General features: G+C 47.9%; 1 long non-coding RNA gene across 1 annotated transcript; it reads left to right on the plus strand.

Annotated features, from left to right (window-relative positions):
- The first annotated feature begins 6,151 nt into the window (after positions 1 to 6,151).
- Positions 6,152 to 14,064, plus strand: LOC115613701. The gene is made up of 2 exons (XR_003993472.1): positions 6,152 to 6,339; positions 13,582 to 14,064. It is a non-coding gene; the product is annotated as an uncharacterized LOC115613701 (long non-coding RNA).
- The last annotated feature ends 2,263 nt before the right edge of the window (positions 14,065 to 16,327 follow it).

Below are 16,327 nucleotides of genomic sequence, written 5' to 3' on the forward strand. Positions count from 1 at the left end.
GCTGTGTGCAACTGCACCGTTGAGTCTCTGACCATCAGAGGAGCTGTGCTCGGATGTGAGTAGCTAAAATCGCTCCAACCCTGGGTCATTACAATATTCAATTATGGCTCCGTACTTAAGTGACACAATAGAAATGGGAATTGAAAGCACAAAAACTTCTAACCTCTGATCTTGTCTCTACAACAGAATCCCTTGGTGGCTTTAGGCAAGGTACTTAACGTCTCTGCCTCGGTTTTTCCATTTGCAGAAGGGGGCTAATAATACTCAGCCACCTACTCCACAGGGGAGTCCTGAGGATTCATTACTTAATGTAAAGTGGCTAGAAGATGAAAACCTGCATGTAAGTGCCAAGCGTTATTACAGTTACCCAGGTTTAGCTTCAATTTTTGGACTTGCTTTGCTCTTTGAAATGAGAAGTATCCCTTTTAGTCGACCAAGATTAGTGTTCTGCACTGCGTTTCCTACAGAAGTGTGAAGGAGCCTTGGGAGTATGAGAGAAAAAGAGAAAAATGTGTCCCTTGGATCCCAATCTACCTTTCACATCCTCTCAGGAAATTGTTTTGAAAGTGCCCAACACTTGGTACAATATACCACAGTCACAAGGTAAAAATTTTACTCTTTCAAGAATGCTTTATGAGCTCCAGGAATAAATCATCTCTAGCAGAGATGGTTAGGCATAATGTTGAGAGTCTGTGATTTCCCCCAGAGGTAGAGAAATCATTCCAATCTTTTCTTCAATTTGGTTATGAAACTTTAACAAGAAAATACTGAGGGCTGTTCTGGCACATCGCTGGGACATGTACATTAAGATAAACCAAGGGGAATGCTTTGATTGACCAAATTATTTCCTTCAATCTCAAATGAGTTAAATGTTTGATTTTAAGAGACAGTTCCGGTATGGCAAACTACTTTCATGGCAATGCAGTCAACATTATGCTTGGTCAACATCTTTAAGCAGACCAGCATAACTGCATTTGACAATATGACAGTGATGGAGAGCCGGGGAACTGGTCATCCTAACATGAGCTGCACTGAGACTGCTATTGGCAATAAACCAGTGCAGCAAACAAAAGGACCAATTTGGTATTTGCAAATGCTAAGATTATTGGAAACAAAGGAAATAATTTTGTCACCCCAGGAAAAAAAAAAATGGCCTTTTATGATTGTTCTGAAAAAGCCCCCTGCTATGAACTGGTGCCACTCCTAAGAATTCAGAGCATGCAGCTAATGCACATGGCTCTGCTTCCAACTTCATTAGTATGAGATTTTGGCACTGCAGGAGCACCTCCTTGTGCATACTGGATCCGGATCTGGTGTAAGCACACAATTATGTTTCTGTTGAACTAGTCAGAGCACACGATGTGGTGTTTATGCCAGTTTTATGCTGACTGGAGGACAGACGTTACCTGATTCGGTGTCTGCCAGAATCTGTCAAACATATCTGAACCAGCACAGTAAGTTTGTGCTTGTTCAGTGCTTGGTAGTGCATGGGCATGATGAACAGGTCCACCACAGGGCACTTCTTATGCCAGATTTTCTATCCCATAGAACCGTTGTTTAAGACGTACAGTGCAGTTACATGCCTTGCTTATATTAGCTATTCTGCCCTGCCCATCTATATAAAGTGTTGTTTAATTCCCATATGCGTAACAGGGATTATATAATTCCAGAGAAAAGGATCTCCTTTGATGTTTACTCCAGGGCTTCAGGTTTCCTAGTGATGTAGTAATTGCCAGGTCCATCTGCCTCCTGAACGTAAAATGTTTACATCTCACTTCAATAAGTAAATAAAAAGCACCAAGTTAACATGAGCAAAGCATGGAAAGAAAAGGCATGTCAGATCAGAAGACAAATCTACTATTCACTTCTGCTTTCCTAACTTCCCATTGAATGGGGTGTAGAACCAAGCCACCCTGTACTCTGAGTTGCTCCACTTTCAAAAAATATTAGTCAAATCCTGCAGGATCAGAGCCAGCTTTGGGATTTTGAGGCGTGCTGGCAAGAGAATTCTGCTGGGATCCTCCCTTCTTCATCATCCCTCCCAAGCAGAACAGAGCCATTTGCAGCAAAGTGGGTGGGGAGAGTTCAGAAATCTTTGAGCCTCAACAGCTTGCCCAGGTGACATAGAGGCCAGCCACATGTACACTAGGATTGTCGGCACCTCAGCTATTTTCTAGAAACAATTCTCTCTGAAGGGTGCAGTCCTTCAGACAAAGCCTTGTGACACATCCGTGTGACTTTTAGGCTGTTTTCTCCTCCTTTTCTTCTAATTAGTTAGTCATGGAACCCAGGATGATCAGCCATAAGTGGTCAAAAGAGACACAGACCTCTTGGGATATTGCAACACAATACCAAACTAGTTAGAAGAAACTTCATTAACTTAACAACAGTATGAGCCTCTTTGTTTAACCTGCTTTCTCCCATGTCTCTATCTTATTCTTCCTCCTTCCACCTCTGATTTTTTCTATATTCTCCACATCATTCTCTCCTGTCTCGGTTTGTGTTTGCTCTTCTAAAAATACTTCTCTTGCTCATTATGTCACTCCCTTTCACAGTGGTTTTACCTACTTCTCTCATTTTTCCCTAGTCATTCCCATTCACTCCTGGCCACCATCCTCAGTTTCTTTGCTCTGGCTCGTCAGTTCTCCCTTGCTCTTCTTTCCACTCCAGTTCTCCCTGTCCGATGTTTTCTCTTCTTTAATATTTGCCTCCCCGAGAAAATGAAGTACTCTCACCCCAAGTCTTATGCGTTCCCCATCCTTGCAGTCCTTTCCTTCCTTACACTGTGGGTTCTTTTCATTCCCTTGCACGTCACTGCCCTGCAAACTTACTGTATTGTTACTCATTAGCTGCCTGGCAAAATGTCTTTCACAAGCTGTGGATGTCACTAGAGCTACAGGAGCCACAGTCATGGGAATGATGTTTACAAAGACAAGACTGGGCTGAGAAGTAGCTCTGATTGTGCACAACTCATGGGGAGGTTATTAGTTGGGCTTATCAAAGGGTGGGTCAGCAGACAGGAAAATCCCAAACCTATCTGTTTCTCGTTTGGACAGCTATGCCTGTTTTGTCACTGTTACTAATCCTCTCCTGCTTTCCCAAAGAGCATTGTCAGCGCTGTACGGATGAAGGGCTGCTGGGTGCCCCTTCCCTTGCCCCTCTTGGAGGTGGGGATGGTTGCTGTGGTCAAAGGCACGCAGCAGCAGAGCCAGATCCCCTCTTCCACTTATGCTGGTATGCAGCTTGGAGCCGAGTCAGCTCTTTGGATGAGATGCTCTTTCCTGTGGCTGGAAGTTGCATCAGAAGTTCACCGCAGAGGACAGCTGAGCCGCCAGGCAGCAGCCAGCCAGTGCCTGGCAGGGTGCATCTGCACTGCTTTCATTGGCTTTATCCAGGTAATTCCCTGCTGTACTGTGAGCTGATCCACAGCAAGGACAGACACACACCACCCGAGTGCCAAAGCTGGTCACTGGCCATATAGAAACTATGCACATTGTGCTTTGAAAGTGCTGTGATGAATCACCTCTGCTCGCAGCCAGCCTCCACACCAAATGCTCAATGCTCAGTGAAAAAGTCTAGAAACTGCCTGGACTGACTCCTTCTCATGGGCACCATCGCTAAGTCAACAAAGCTGCAGTACAAATGCATGTATCCCATTGTTAGGGGTGGGAGAGCCAGAACTGACAGGGGTTTGTCAGGAACACCCACTAAGATTCCTAGACACAGAGCAACCCAGTTTAAAGCTCCAAAGGCCAGCGCCTTGCAACAGCCGGAGCCAAGCACGGTCAAGCAACATATGAACATTTAATTTCCTGCTTCATAACCTTCCCAGTCCTTTACTTAAGAAACATAGAGGATTAATAATTTTGGACGCAGAGCCTGAGTTCACGCAAATGTGCGTGAAACCAGCAAATAATACCCCTATTAAACACATGAAGAAGCTCAGAGACTGGAACAACTCACCTCCAAGAGCTTCACCCAAGTCCCACAGGAAGGCTACGGCAGAGCCAGAAATAGAGCTCAGACCTCCTGACTCCAAGCCCTGGGCCCTAACAAAAACACCGGCTTCCCTCCACCATCCCTCTCTTCATACACTACATTGACCAGACTGGAAAAGGCATTCAAAGTAAATAAAACCCACTTCTTGAGCCAAGTTTTAAAAAACATTTTCTTGTCATGGCTGGTTTTTTTTTCCAGCTAGACGTTAGGCAGTCTCCACCAAGTGAGACAGCTCTGCTTTATTCTCCAGGAAACACAGTTGTCTCCCACATGTTGCACTCAATGTAGCTCAAACAAATGTTTTAGGAAATTCCCCCTAATTCGGTGAAATTGTTAGCTTGGCAGTGGTGCGCTGGAAACAGGGCTGAAAGATTGCCTTAGGGCTTTTTTATTATTTTTCCTTTTTAAAGCGTTCAGGAGAGCTCAGGCTTCAGACAGGCTGCTGAGGAAGACAGAAACTCATGTTACATATGAGGGATTTGGCAGGCCCGAACACAGAAATTTCCAGAAGTGTTTGCGTGGCAACAGCTCTGTGCCAATCCACATTTTTTAGCTATTCTGGCCGGATGCCCGGCCGACAAGAAAGTCTTGTATCTCCATGCAGTTCACTGGCTTCCCTGAGGAGTTTCCATCCTGCATGGCAACATTGGATAATCTCATTTGCGCGCCAGAAAAACTCCTGCTACTTACACTGTTACTAAATACCAGATGTGCTTAATAAAGAGTAAGTGGAGCCAAACCTAGGGTAATCACATAACCTATCATTAACATTTTCTAAAAACAAAAAAAAACAACCCCAGCCATTGGAACAGCAGATTACTGTTTTGCTTTGTTTGCTTTACGCCCTGTTACGGGAACCCCTGGGGTGCTGGGAAGGGAGCACGGCAGGAGCAGACAGCTCTGGCACGGCCGATGACATTGTTTACAATCACACCCCTGCACATCTGAAACATGTGTGAGAAAGTAAAGGCTAAGCAGATTTCCCCTGCGCTGGGGAGGGAAGGCAGGATTGCAGCAGGAAGTCTACGCCACTGAGAAAGTGCTGGAATCCTGTTTTTTCATCCCGGGTTGGTGGCCACGGAGGGGGGATGCAGTGAGGGTGGCGTGAGTTTGGTCCTTCATGACACGCACATCCTCAAGTCCCTGATGCACGGGGAAGAGGGAGTGGGCCTTGTTCCTTGAAATTTAATGATGGCCCAAATCCTCCAAGCCCATTTAATACACGTTTTTGTGTGAGTCAGGGGGCCAGTCACCGCACAAAATGTGTGCGCACATTTATTATGGATTTAAATGGATGTTGCACATGTGCATATCTGATGCTGACCAGACCCTTGAGGGAAATAGCTAAGTCACAGCAATGGCAAGTGAATTCTGATGCTATGGGCTGTTGTGAGAAGGAGGGAGACATATGCACTGCGACATTCATAGCCCCTGTGTGCCCCTCAGAGTGGAAGGCACAGTGCAGCTCAGCCCAGAGCCCTGTGACCCACCCGGGTCTAAGAGGGCAACCCTCCCCGAAACAAGACATGGGTGAAAAAGCTGATTTCTCCCACAGCTGTTTCTATGGTTGACACAGAGCAGTGGAGTTAAACGACTTAAAAAGAGGGTTTGTCTTTATTGTAGTGTCAACTGCTACCCAGATGGAAGAGCAGCCTGGTAAACACGTGCTAACAGCGTCCTCCCAAGGATGGCCATCCCTTGCAGATCTGCTTGCTCAGGCTTGGTGGAAACCAAGGCAAGGGGATGGGAGCAGGGACAAGCCCAGGCCTTGCTGGTTGTGTATGTGGAGGCGGGGAGCAGTGAGTCACCCTGATCACGCAACAGCCCAGAGCAGTGCCATTGCTCTAGTCCCTCAAGCAAAACTCTGACCCACCTCAGTGGGAGTTGCAACTATGCAAAGCTGAGATATCTGATGCCAGGAGCCGTGCCAAGGGCACCGGGTGAGGAGGTCACAGCGGGTGTCAGCCTGCCTCAGCCCAGGAGCAGAAAGGCGGCTACAGTGCAGAGCTCACATGGCTCCCAATGTGACTGAACCCCTGTGTTTTCCAAAGGCTGGCTGCAAGAAGAGAACAGCCCACAAACCAGGGAATTGTGATGGTCTTGATGCTGCAAGACCCTCCCTGCTTGTCCCTGCTCATTGCACACGCCATGCAAGGACGGGCCCAGACTCCATTTCACCCCACAGATTAAGCAGCACTTGTCTTAAAGGCTGTGCAAAGTGTCAGCAAGCAGCACTGCTGCTGCCTGTGTTGCCCCCAGGCCAAACAGATGGTGCAATCCTGCACTGCCGGCACAGGAGCCAGCTGCACAACGGGAGCGATGGAGCAGCTTTTGCCTGATGTAAGTATTGCCTGGCTGGCCCCTAGCCACAGGCTTAGGGCAGCAGATGACTCAGGGCACCATGAAACAGCTGTGTCCACACCACCCATTCTGCCTGCACTGCAGTCCTGGAGAGCCAGGCTTGCTGCTGCCACCGCATAGAGGTTGGGCTGAGGAAGGATGTGGTTAGTCCTGTTGGGGGGGGGAAGCTCTAGGTCACTTGAGTCCTGCCCCACATCTCCCACCTCCAGTTCTATCCTTGTGCCATGGCTGAAGTGGCCCTGGCTGCTCAACCTTTGGCTGACAAGACTCAGTTTTGCCTGTGCTGCTAAGAAGCCCCAAGGAGGTTCTAAACATTCTCCAATGTGTACCAATCTCGTTGCTGGCACCTTTTGTTTGCACCATAATGTCCTGGGAGGGCTGAGGGAGCAGTGTGTGGCCTGGCAGACAGAGCAGGAGACAAGAAGCCTCCTCCACCCACAGCACAGGCACTGAGTGACTAGCTTCCCCAAACTAAAAACCTGGGACAGCAGAGAAGCAGCCAGCAGCCCACTCCCGTGGTGTTCCCACTCCCTGTCAGCCAGAAGATGTGGTATCAGTGGAAGCCTCACCCTACCAGCTATGGGCAGCGTGCAAGAGAGCCAAGAGAAAATTAGGTAGTGGCTGCCCGACACTGCATCACTGTTTCCACTTCAGGCTTTAAGGACCTTCTAAAAGAGTCAGGAAACAGCAGAAGGGAAGAGCTAATCAGCTGCATAAAGGCACTCTCTGCTTCCGCTCAGCGCTGCCCAGGACTCCCACCCTGCCAATACCCACCGCATCCTGCCAGGCACCCCCAGTCAGCTGCCTTCCTCGTGGCCTCCTCCCGAGAGGCTGAGGGGATGCTCAGGCAAGGCTGCAAGGATCCAGATGCCTAGAAACAACCCCCCCCAGATCTGCCCCTTCCTCGCTGCACTGCACAGGCCATTCACTTCAGTTTATAGGTGAAGCAACAAAAAGATGCTTTCCTACAGCTGCTTCCAGGAGTGCAGCGACTGTACTACCCTTTGGAGTTTGGTTTATTTGTTGTGTTGTGAAGGGGAACCCATCAGATGGTCCTGAAAATGAACACCTAACCTCATCCCCAGTTGGCAGCAGGAAGGAGAGGCTCCTGCCAAGCAGTCACAAGGCATGCCACAAACAGCTTGCTTCACCTCCCTGCCAGGGAACAAAGTCCATTGCCATTAGGAGACTTCAGCCCACAAAGTGAGGATGTTTCCCCTGGCTCTGGTTCCCATTGGACAGACTTATAAAAGACCAAACCTTACTGCTCAAGATTTTGATGAAGGACTTATTTCTTGGATTTATAGCCTCTCTTTTCTGAAAGGCAAGTCTTTCTAACCTATATTGTTGACATTCTGACTGCTGCTGTGACCTCTTCTTTGCTACGCTTCTTGTCCAGTCATGTCACTCCTGGCACAGAAGGTTGCATGAGGCCAGTGTGGCTGGCCCATGGGACAAGCCCAGCCTACTTGGCAGAAAGGCAAATTTAATGCAGAGCTTGCTGCTTTTGAGCTTTACGGTGGATCAGGATGCACATAGGGTTTCTCTGTTCTGCTCTGCCCAAGTGCAGGGGCCAGGCAGAACTGGATCTGCACTTGGCAAGGCATCGTAAAGGTCTGAACCACAAGAGAGTCCTTGGCCTGAAGAGCTATCTATCTCAAGAGAGAAAAGGCAATAAAAGGTATTGAACTAGGAAGCATAGGGGACATAACATGAGTTTGCAAATAACACCACAGTGCCATGATCAGTGTGAAAAGAGATGGGGTTTAAGGCCTTTATTAGGAAAGAGCTAAGGGAGAGGCACAAGGGCAAGGGCAGGAAAGAGCAGGGAGGGCAGATGAGATGAGGCTGAGAGGAAGGAGAATGTGGTAGGGGAGACAACTCTCACAGGTCCCACTATGCCGTCTTCTGTTTCCCAGCAGCCAAGAGATATGGAAAGGGGCACAAAATGGTTCATCACGTGTGCAGTAAAGATACAGGGGGTGACTGCTTCATCACTTCATTTCTTACACTGGTGAGCCTAACCTGACCCTGTCTTTTCCCATGTCATGGGACTGCAGTATCTGTTCAAACAACTTCTCCTAGCTTCCATCCATCAGGGCCAAAGTTGGACAAGCGGGCAACACAATGTCAGGGAACAACTGCAACCTAATGCACACAGGAAAAATCTGTTAGAGCTCTCCAACACATTGACAGGTTTTATCTTATCTGTTGCCAGGAGGGACAAAGAGCTAGAGGGACAGTGAAGGTCAGTCAGGCACTTAGGATAGCTCAGAACAAGAGAATAGCTGATTACACTGAAGGACATCACATCTGCAATTACGACTGAACTCCAGCAGTATGGGGGAAGCAAATTTCTCTTCCTCAGCCCAACATATGAAAGGCTCCCCATTATCCAGGCCAACAACCATGAGGAAGTGTCATTCCCCCTTCCTGAGTCCCCACCATGTCCTGAATGAGGGAGGGGGATGAGCAATAAGCCTGTAAGTATTTACAAGGAAAAGGCTTAGCACAAAGTGCTTCTGGGCACAGCTCTGTTGCCAGTAAAAAGCATGATGAAAAGCATACTTTCTTTGATGAAGCCTCATTCAAGTGGTTTATGGGTAAAGGTGAATCTAGTATATATCATATTTGTCTGATAGCAAACAGAGCCCACTTGCGAAATCCATCTGACTAGATCATCTGAGAAAATCTTCATGAAACATCTGTGAGCTTTGAATTACTCTATCGTTGTCAGGGTTTCAGCTGGATATTGTTCTGGATGTGAAGGAATAGTGGGTCACTAATGGCTTATTTCTTATTAAATGCTCTAGGTTTAGGAACTTTGAGGATATGTAAGCATTTTTTTCATTTGCAGCTTCACATGAAGCAAAATAGTAGATGAAGATAAATAACCAGAGCAACTTGCCTTTTGCTTGAGTAATAAACACCCAGGTTATTGCTGCGTTAAGAAAATATGTGAAAATATGTGAAAAGCACTTTTGACCTTCTAGAAGAGAATAGCTCTGTCATTGATCGAGATTAAGAGGCCTTAAGATGCAACTGCTGTGGGCCAAAGAGGAAGGTATGTGCTGTGGTTATGCCCTGGAGAGAGACTCAGCACATCTGGCTTAACCTCCCAGCTCTGTTGTTGACATCCTATTGCTTTATCTATCTCTCTTGCTTTAGTACAGCAATTTGAGACCACCAAAACTAATTGATTGTTTGTGGTTTTAGAGTTAGATACTCTGCTGGATGGCCCTTAAATCCTCCAGTCAAAACCAGCAAGCATAAGATGCCGCTCCTGACAGCTTCAGCCTGGAGAGAGCAGTTTCATGCTCCAGGAAACCGCTAGGAATATACAAAGGCTGCAGCCTCTGGACACCCTCTCCATCAACTCTGTTCACTAGCAAAGCTTTGCAGGTTATCTCCCAGGTTTTCAGGAGAGAGGGGGAAAGTACTCACAGCTTTCCAGATTCAGTCCACTCCTTGGTAGACTTTTGGCTGCTTAGGGCCACCTGCCAACGTCCCTGCCAGCCCAGCCTGCTGTCAAGTCAGCCTGCTCTCGCTTCATTTCCTCGGCTGTTAAATGATGCTGAAGTCACGGTCAGGGCTTCAGCTGCAGTGAAACAAGAACCTTCATGGAAACACCTCACGAAATAATGAAAGGTGTGAAGTAAAACTGGGTTAGGTGTTTGAATGCTGCGTCTGTGTGTTACATAGCTGTGATCTTGGCCTGCAGCTGGTGGTAGGAAATTTGCTGCTGCAAGCAAAGCCATATCAGGTCCAGACCCCCCCATGACAACCCCCACCATTTCAGGTGCTGGTTAAAGCACTGCACCCCTGCCCACGTGCTAGAGTCTTTTCCCTTGGATGCACAACCTTTAAGACAACAGGAGCAGGCTGGGAGAGGCCACAGCCATTGCTTTTGCTGCCCGGGTCTGTGTCTCAGCCGCATATGCCACCCGACACTTATAATGGTTGAGGGTTGATTTGGGGGTTGATGCATTGAAAAGCTGCTTCACATGCTCACCCAGGGGTTGCCATGGCTGGCTCTGCTCCCCCTGCCATCTGCCCTGCCTGCAGCTAGGACTGCGCTGGCTGCAGCTCCCCGGGATGGCTGCTACTGCCGGGGTGACAATGGGCACAAGTCCTCGAGGTACTTCCAACATCCTACTGGGAGGCTCGGGAGCCTCATCCTTCCATTCCATCAGTGAGGCTCCCTCTCCCTTCACCACATCTGTTCCATGGTCTCTCGGCTATAACACTGCTGCAAAAAATGGTGTCCAGACACCAGCAAGGCAAGCTTCTTGCAGCTGAAGCCCAAATGGAGAGCAGAGCAGCTGCCATCAAGCAAGCTGGTGGAGGCACGACGAGAGACCACCCCTGCCCTCAGTGTTTAGCGTGCAAAGGATCATGACCCTGGGGAAAAGGAAGAAGTGATTTTCCAATATTACTGAGAGGAACAGAGGCAGACAGCTATTGGGATCTCCCAGTATCACACAGAAAATGCATTACATGATCAGGAATGAACCCAGGTTTCCTAATTCCCAGTCCAACAGCAGCCATGGTACTGGTTCCTGCCCAGTACAGGCCATCAGGATCCATTCAGCATTTTGAAATGGCAGCTCACTATTTATGGCTGCTGCCTATATTTCTCCAATAAGCAGCATCTTTATTTATTTCACAAACTTACTCCAAGTTTCCTTAAGCTGAGAGTAATATTTCCTCCTTTTTCCCAGGGCAGTGAACATCTGGGACTACTGAGATATCATCTTGTGGCATTGGCTGACTTCTTTCTTTAACGAGTTTCTGTGTAACCACTTCATGATGTTTTTCCTGGGAGGACAACTGTCTCATCTAAAACCTTGTCTCACATATTCCTTTATAGAAGGATGTTTTATGCTAAAGCTCTTGAAAGAATTTCCTTTCCTGCTCCATCCCCACCTTTCTCTGTTTAATTCCTCCCAAATGTCCCTCTGATGCTTAACCTGCAGGTCGCCCTATTCACCAAAAACAAAGCAAAATGCTGGTTTGAATAAGCTCAGGATACATGGCTGTCATTTCTGAATATTAGCAGAATACTACCAACTTTATTTGATCCCATTTGCTGGAGCAGCCTGAATTTCTCAGGGGCAGGGTTTTTTTAATCCTAGTTCGTTATTGTTCAAACCCATCAAGCAAATGGCTGTGGAGCGGAAGCTTGAATGGCCTTGTTTAATAAACAGGCGAAGTCATTCATCTGCAGCATAGCAGCTCTGCAGCAAGGCTATGTCTTCCCCCTCCTGCTTCTGACTGGGTCTGCATCAGCAGCAGTTATGTTAAACCCTGGCAGGGAAATGCAAGGGAGGGTAAATCTTTGGCTTCATGCTAACTGCTTTTGACTCTCCCCCCCCCTCAAGAAATCATTGCTGAAGCAAATGGTCTGATTGTTTCCATGGGTCAATCATCTATCTTAAATTTATATCTCACTTGGCACTGCTGAGGACACTGGCCCCGTGGCAGGCTGTGTTCTTTATCTGAGTGAGTGACGGCCAAAGCAGCAACCCACTCAGGCCCCAAACTGTAGCCTTGGGATCTGTTGGTGATACATCTGCAGCTCCCTACAGGTCTTATCATTGCTGCCATGAAGAATCAAGACAGGCTGTGAAAGCATGGCACCTGCTGGCTTCGGAAAACTATCCCTAAGCTGTGAGGCTGGGAATGCACCTGCAAGCTGGGAACTGCACTGGGCCTCTGTACCCCCCTGACTCGCCTCACATTTGAGTTAAGGATCAGACCCTCAGCTGGCATGAACGGGTGCCTGAAAATTCGGTGGAGCCCTGCCAGGTAACAGCAGCTGAAGATCTGGCGCCTGAATCTATTTTTTATACATAAAACTTGCTATTTTTGCACAGCCTTTGGTGTCGCAGCAATGCCAGAAAAGCGCCCGGCTGCATTTCTCCCATGAAAGCGTGGATGTAAGATTTTGCTGCTGGACACTTGCACCAAAGACACATTCAAGACAGACAACTGCTAATATCTGTCACGGTGCCATTTCTGCACCAAGCAAAGCACGTGGGAGCCCTGCCTGTCCCCTCTGCTCCCTGCCTGCTAAAACCCAACTGAAACTCATTACATACCAGGAATACCAGCGTTCCCACAAAGCTTGTGCTGCTTGGAGGAGGAGGCTCTCCCTCACTCCCTTTTTTCCCTTCCGCCCTGCTTGGCTAGGTCTTTGGCAGAGCCCCAGGACTTTGTAGGGGGGAGCGGAGGGAGGGTTGGGAGGGCAGCAACTTCCCGAGCATACCCACGGCCTCATTTGGATCTGTGGCACTGCCTGCTCATTTCCACTTCACAGATGCTGCTGAGCTCTGCCACCGAGAGACAAATCCCAGAAGGGGAAGGGAGTGTGGTGGGGAGGGAAGAGATGAAAGCAGAAAAGAGCCGCATTTATTAAGCTGTTTTTCTTTCAGTGAAAAGAAGCATTTATCAGTGATTTCATATATCATGTGAGATGTGGCTCCCTGCCAATTTCTAAGGATGCAAACAAGCCACTGACATCACGCACTAAATATAGAGCAGCTCCTGCTTTAGGTGAATAAATAATGCAGATGCAAAAGCACGGATCTTCAGTTACACATTCATTACCATCTGTCTGTCAGGTTCTCATCATCAGGAGAACAACGTCCGACTCTGGCAAGGAGTGACAGGTGAAGAATGCAAAACAACTGCAAACAATAGGTGATTAAGCAGAATTTCCTTGTTCTCTGCTTCTTTCTTACAGCTACATTTCATTTCGGCAGTAATCCATGGTGCAGCTTTTCCAGCTCAGCTCTGCCACCTCCCTCCCTTTCCCTTCAAGCCAAGCTGGAGAGAAAAGCCTGGGTGGGGAGAACCTGAACAATGAACACGGCCAAAATGTGGAAACTTCCCTAGGCGCTTAGCAGGGGAAAAAAAAAAACAACAGAAGAAAGAAAAAGGAAAAATAAAGAGGGTGACTGTGAAAGCAGTAAAGCAGCAGCATCCCCCTGTGAAACAGAAGTTTTCCATGCTCTGTCAGAGACAGGTTTTAATTAGGGTCTCCCAATGCTAATCACTCTTGATTTCTCTACTGGTAGTAAGGCACCCATTTTAACAGCCACACAAGCAAACCTGTAGCTGGCTCCATGGCATATTATTTTAGCTTTTAAAAAGCACCCCAAGGATGATCAGGGTTGATAATAAAACCCAATCAATATTTCCCCTCTTCTCCTCCTTCAGATCAAAGGCACTGAGCAGGAGGAAGCAGCGTCCCAACCCACCCTTACTGGTGGAGAACAGATACAGGAAAGCGGGAAACAAGAAGACAATGCGCCATCAAAGCTGCCGCAAGGTGTTGGATCAATGACAACATCTGCATGAGGGTCTGGGCTACAATAGAAGCTGTTACCATGGGAACGGGTGCAAAAGCATCAGGCAGGAAGGAGCAGGCGATGATGAAAGGTGGGAAAGTGGGAGAGGGTATTTTTAGATCGCTTAGGAGGAACGCTACACAATGACATCCCCCTATCTCATTATTTGCACCCATGCTGTATAACACATTGTGGCGTCTGCCCCAGGCTGTTAAATGGGAAAACGTTATTATGGATGTGAATTACAAATACTGCGGTGAAACTTGAGCTCGGGAGTTATTAGGCATCACTATTCTGTAATAAAGGAGAGCATTTAATACACTGTGCTGTACAGATCCACTGTATGGCACAAGAAGCATTGTGTCTAGGATTTTAATATTCTCAGAAAGTAATTATGAGTCGTCCTTTTATTGTTATTAAGAAGCAGAGTGCAAATAATTTTACACATTTGATATCCCACAGATCAACAAGCCTTTTGCACTGGAGAAACATGGCCTAATTTTCCAGAGTGCTGCATGCCAACATGCTCCGAGTGAACGTGGTAGTGGTGGTAGGTGCTCAGCACTGCCAAAAACCCAGCCATCTGTGTCACATGTGAAAGAAGCCTCATTAATCTTGAAAATACAAAGTGTATGTTTCGCTGCCTCTGTTCAGCTCCTTAGGCAGGGCCAGACCCCTTTTACAGTTAAGGACCCTGCAGATACCAGTGGCATCTGCTAAATGCAGCCCTGATTCAGGGGGGCAGGGAGGGGAAATTCTGACTGTCAGACACTGTTCCTGGCTGACAAACAGAGGGGAAAGCCTCCAGCCTGGAGAGGTGAAACAAACTGGGTCTCGTCTGCCTTGCACTGGGATGCGGGTGCCCAGAGCCTGCTGCACTGGAGAGGCTGGAATTGCTATTCCTGTCACGCTGCTGGTGGTGAAGTTGGAAGGATAAACCCAGAGGAATGTGTTTCTTGTGAGTGCAAAACTCTGAGCCTGCTCTCTGCCCTGAAATAACCATCGGTAAATGCTGCGCTCAGCCAGAGCGTGTCCTCAGCCACTGGGGCCTGTCACTGGAGATGGGCAGGGACTGAAATTCCCAAGCCATGCTGATACCCACCAGCACTGCCAAAATACCACCTGGTGAGCGACAGGGCTTGCCCTAGCATTTGCCCTGTGCAGAGCGGAGCACGTGGGTCCTCAGCCACTTGTTTTCGCACTTAGGACTAACCCCTGCGTCAGCAGGCGAGGACGGGAGGTGGGTAACCGGAGCGGTGCCAGGGCAGCGGGCACACGGCAGCAGCGGAGCACAGCCCGGCTGCGAGGAGGGAGCTAGGCTGATGTCATGCCATAGCGCTCCTCCTTGGTAAGGTAAATATACCCGCCCGTGCCCTCCCGCCCTTCCCTGCTCCCCACCGCTCTGCCACCCTTTCCAAGGACTGGGACGGGAGCGGGTGGGCTGAGGTGAGCAGCCCCAGTTCCGTCCTCCCCGGACCTGCCACAAAAGGTATTGGTGCACAGCCTGGCCAACGGGGGAAAAACAGAGCAAGAAATAGCACACAGATGATGGTGGATGAGCAGAAACACAAGCCATCCAGGGAGTTACCGCCTGGCTGTAGGCAGAGGGTGCTTAAAGCAAGGGCAGCAGGTAGCAAAACCTTACATTTATTTTTTTCACTGTGCAATCATGATGTGCAACTCTTCTCACTGCTTAAGCTCTCCTTCCTCACAGAAGATCTGACTCTCTAAATATATAATAAAGAGTGAAACATGCTGGTGTATGTATGCTACTTCTGATGCATCTTCGGGGCGCGAAGATGAACATTACCCTACACAGCATAGCTCAGACTGCCAAGGGTCCCCCTAAGGCACATCTACGGAGCAGGACTAGAAAAGGTGAGTGAATTTAGCTGAGCCTGAAAAAACACCACCTGAAGACATTTTCTTTCCTAGTCTGAATGCAGCCTTCTAGCTCCAACATCCCTGAGTCTCTTGTACTTAAATCTCCTGACTTAACTAGCCCATGCCTGAAACAGCAGCCTTTTTAGTGATATCATTGTCTACTTTGACCTATCCTGTGCATCAGCTTCATTCAGCTTAACCTCACCCCCCTTTCCTCGTTAAGTTAATGCCCAGCACAATACTTCTGCTTTCTTCCTGGCAGCTCTTTTTTGGCACCTCTCATTTTATTTTATTTTTGAGGAAGGAGGTTAGGGTTCTACATCTTACAATATTAGTGTTGGATATAGATGAAACAATATTTCATACAACTTATCATTTAATTTGTATTATGTGTTAGCTTTGGCAGTACAGGCACTGTAGCCATGCCAGTAAAGGAACTTTGATCTGAATGAGTGTAAAACTCAGCCAGGCTTGAAGAAGGGTTGCAAAAAATAATTTCAAATATTAAAAATCTGGCCCATGCTTTTGGTGATATAGGTGCTGTTGATGCCCTAAATATTCCATTTTATAAGAGGCGTGACCTCTCTGCAAAAACCAAGGACCATTTTAGGACAGCATACAACTTGGGACGAGGAGTCACTTTGAACATGTGTGGAATTCACCAGACACATTTTGGGCACTGCCCCAGCCTGAATCACAGTTGTGGACATGTACGGCTTGAGGGACCTCCA

The sequence above is a fragment of the Strigops habroptila genome, chromosome 10 (genome assembly GCF_004027225.2).
Source record: "Strigops habroptila isolate Jane chromosome 10, bStrHab1.2.pri, whole genome shotgun sequence".
In the NCBI taxonomy this organism is placed as follows: Eukaryota; Metazoa; Chordata; class Aves; order Psittaciformes; family Psittacidae; genus Strigops; species Strigops habroptila.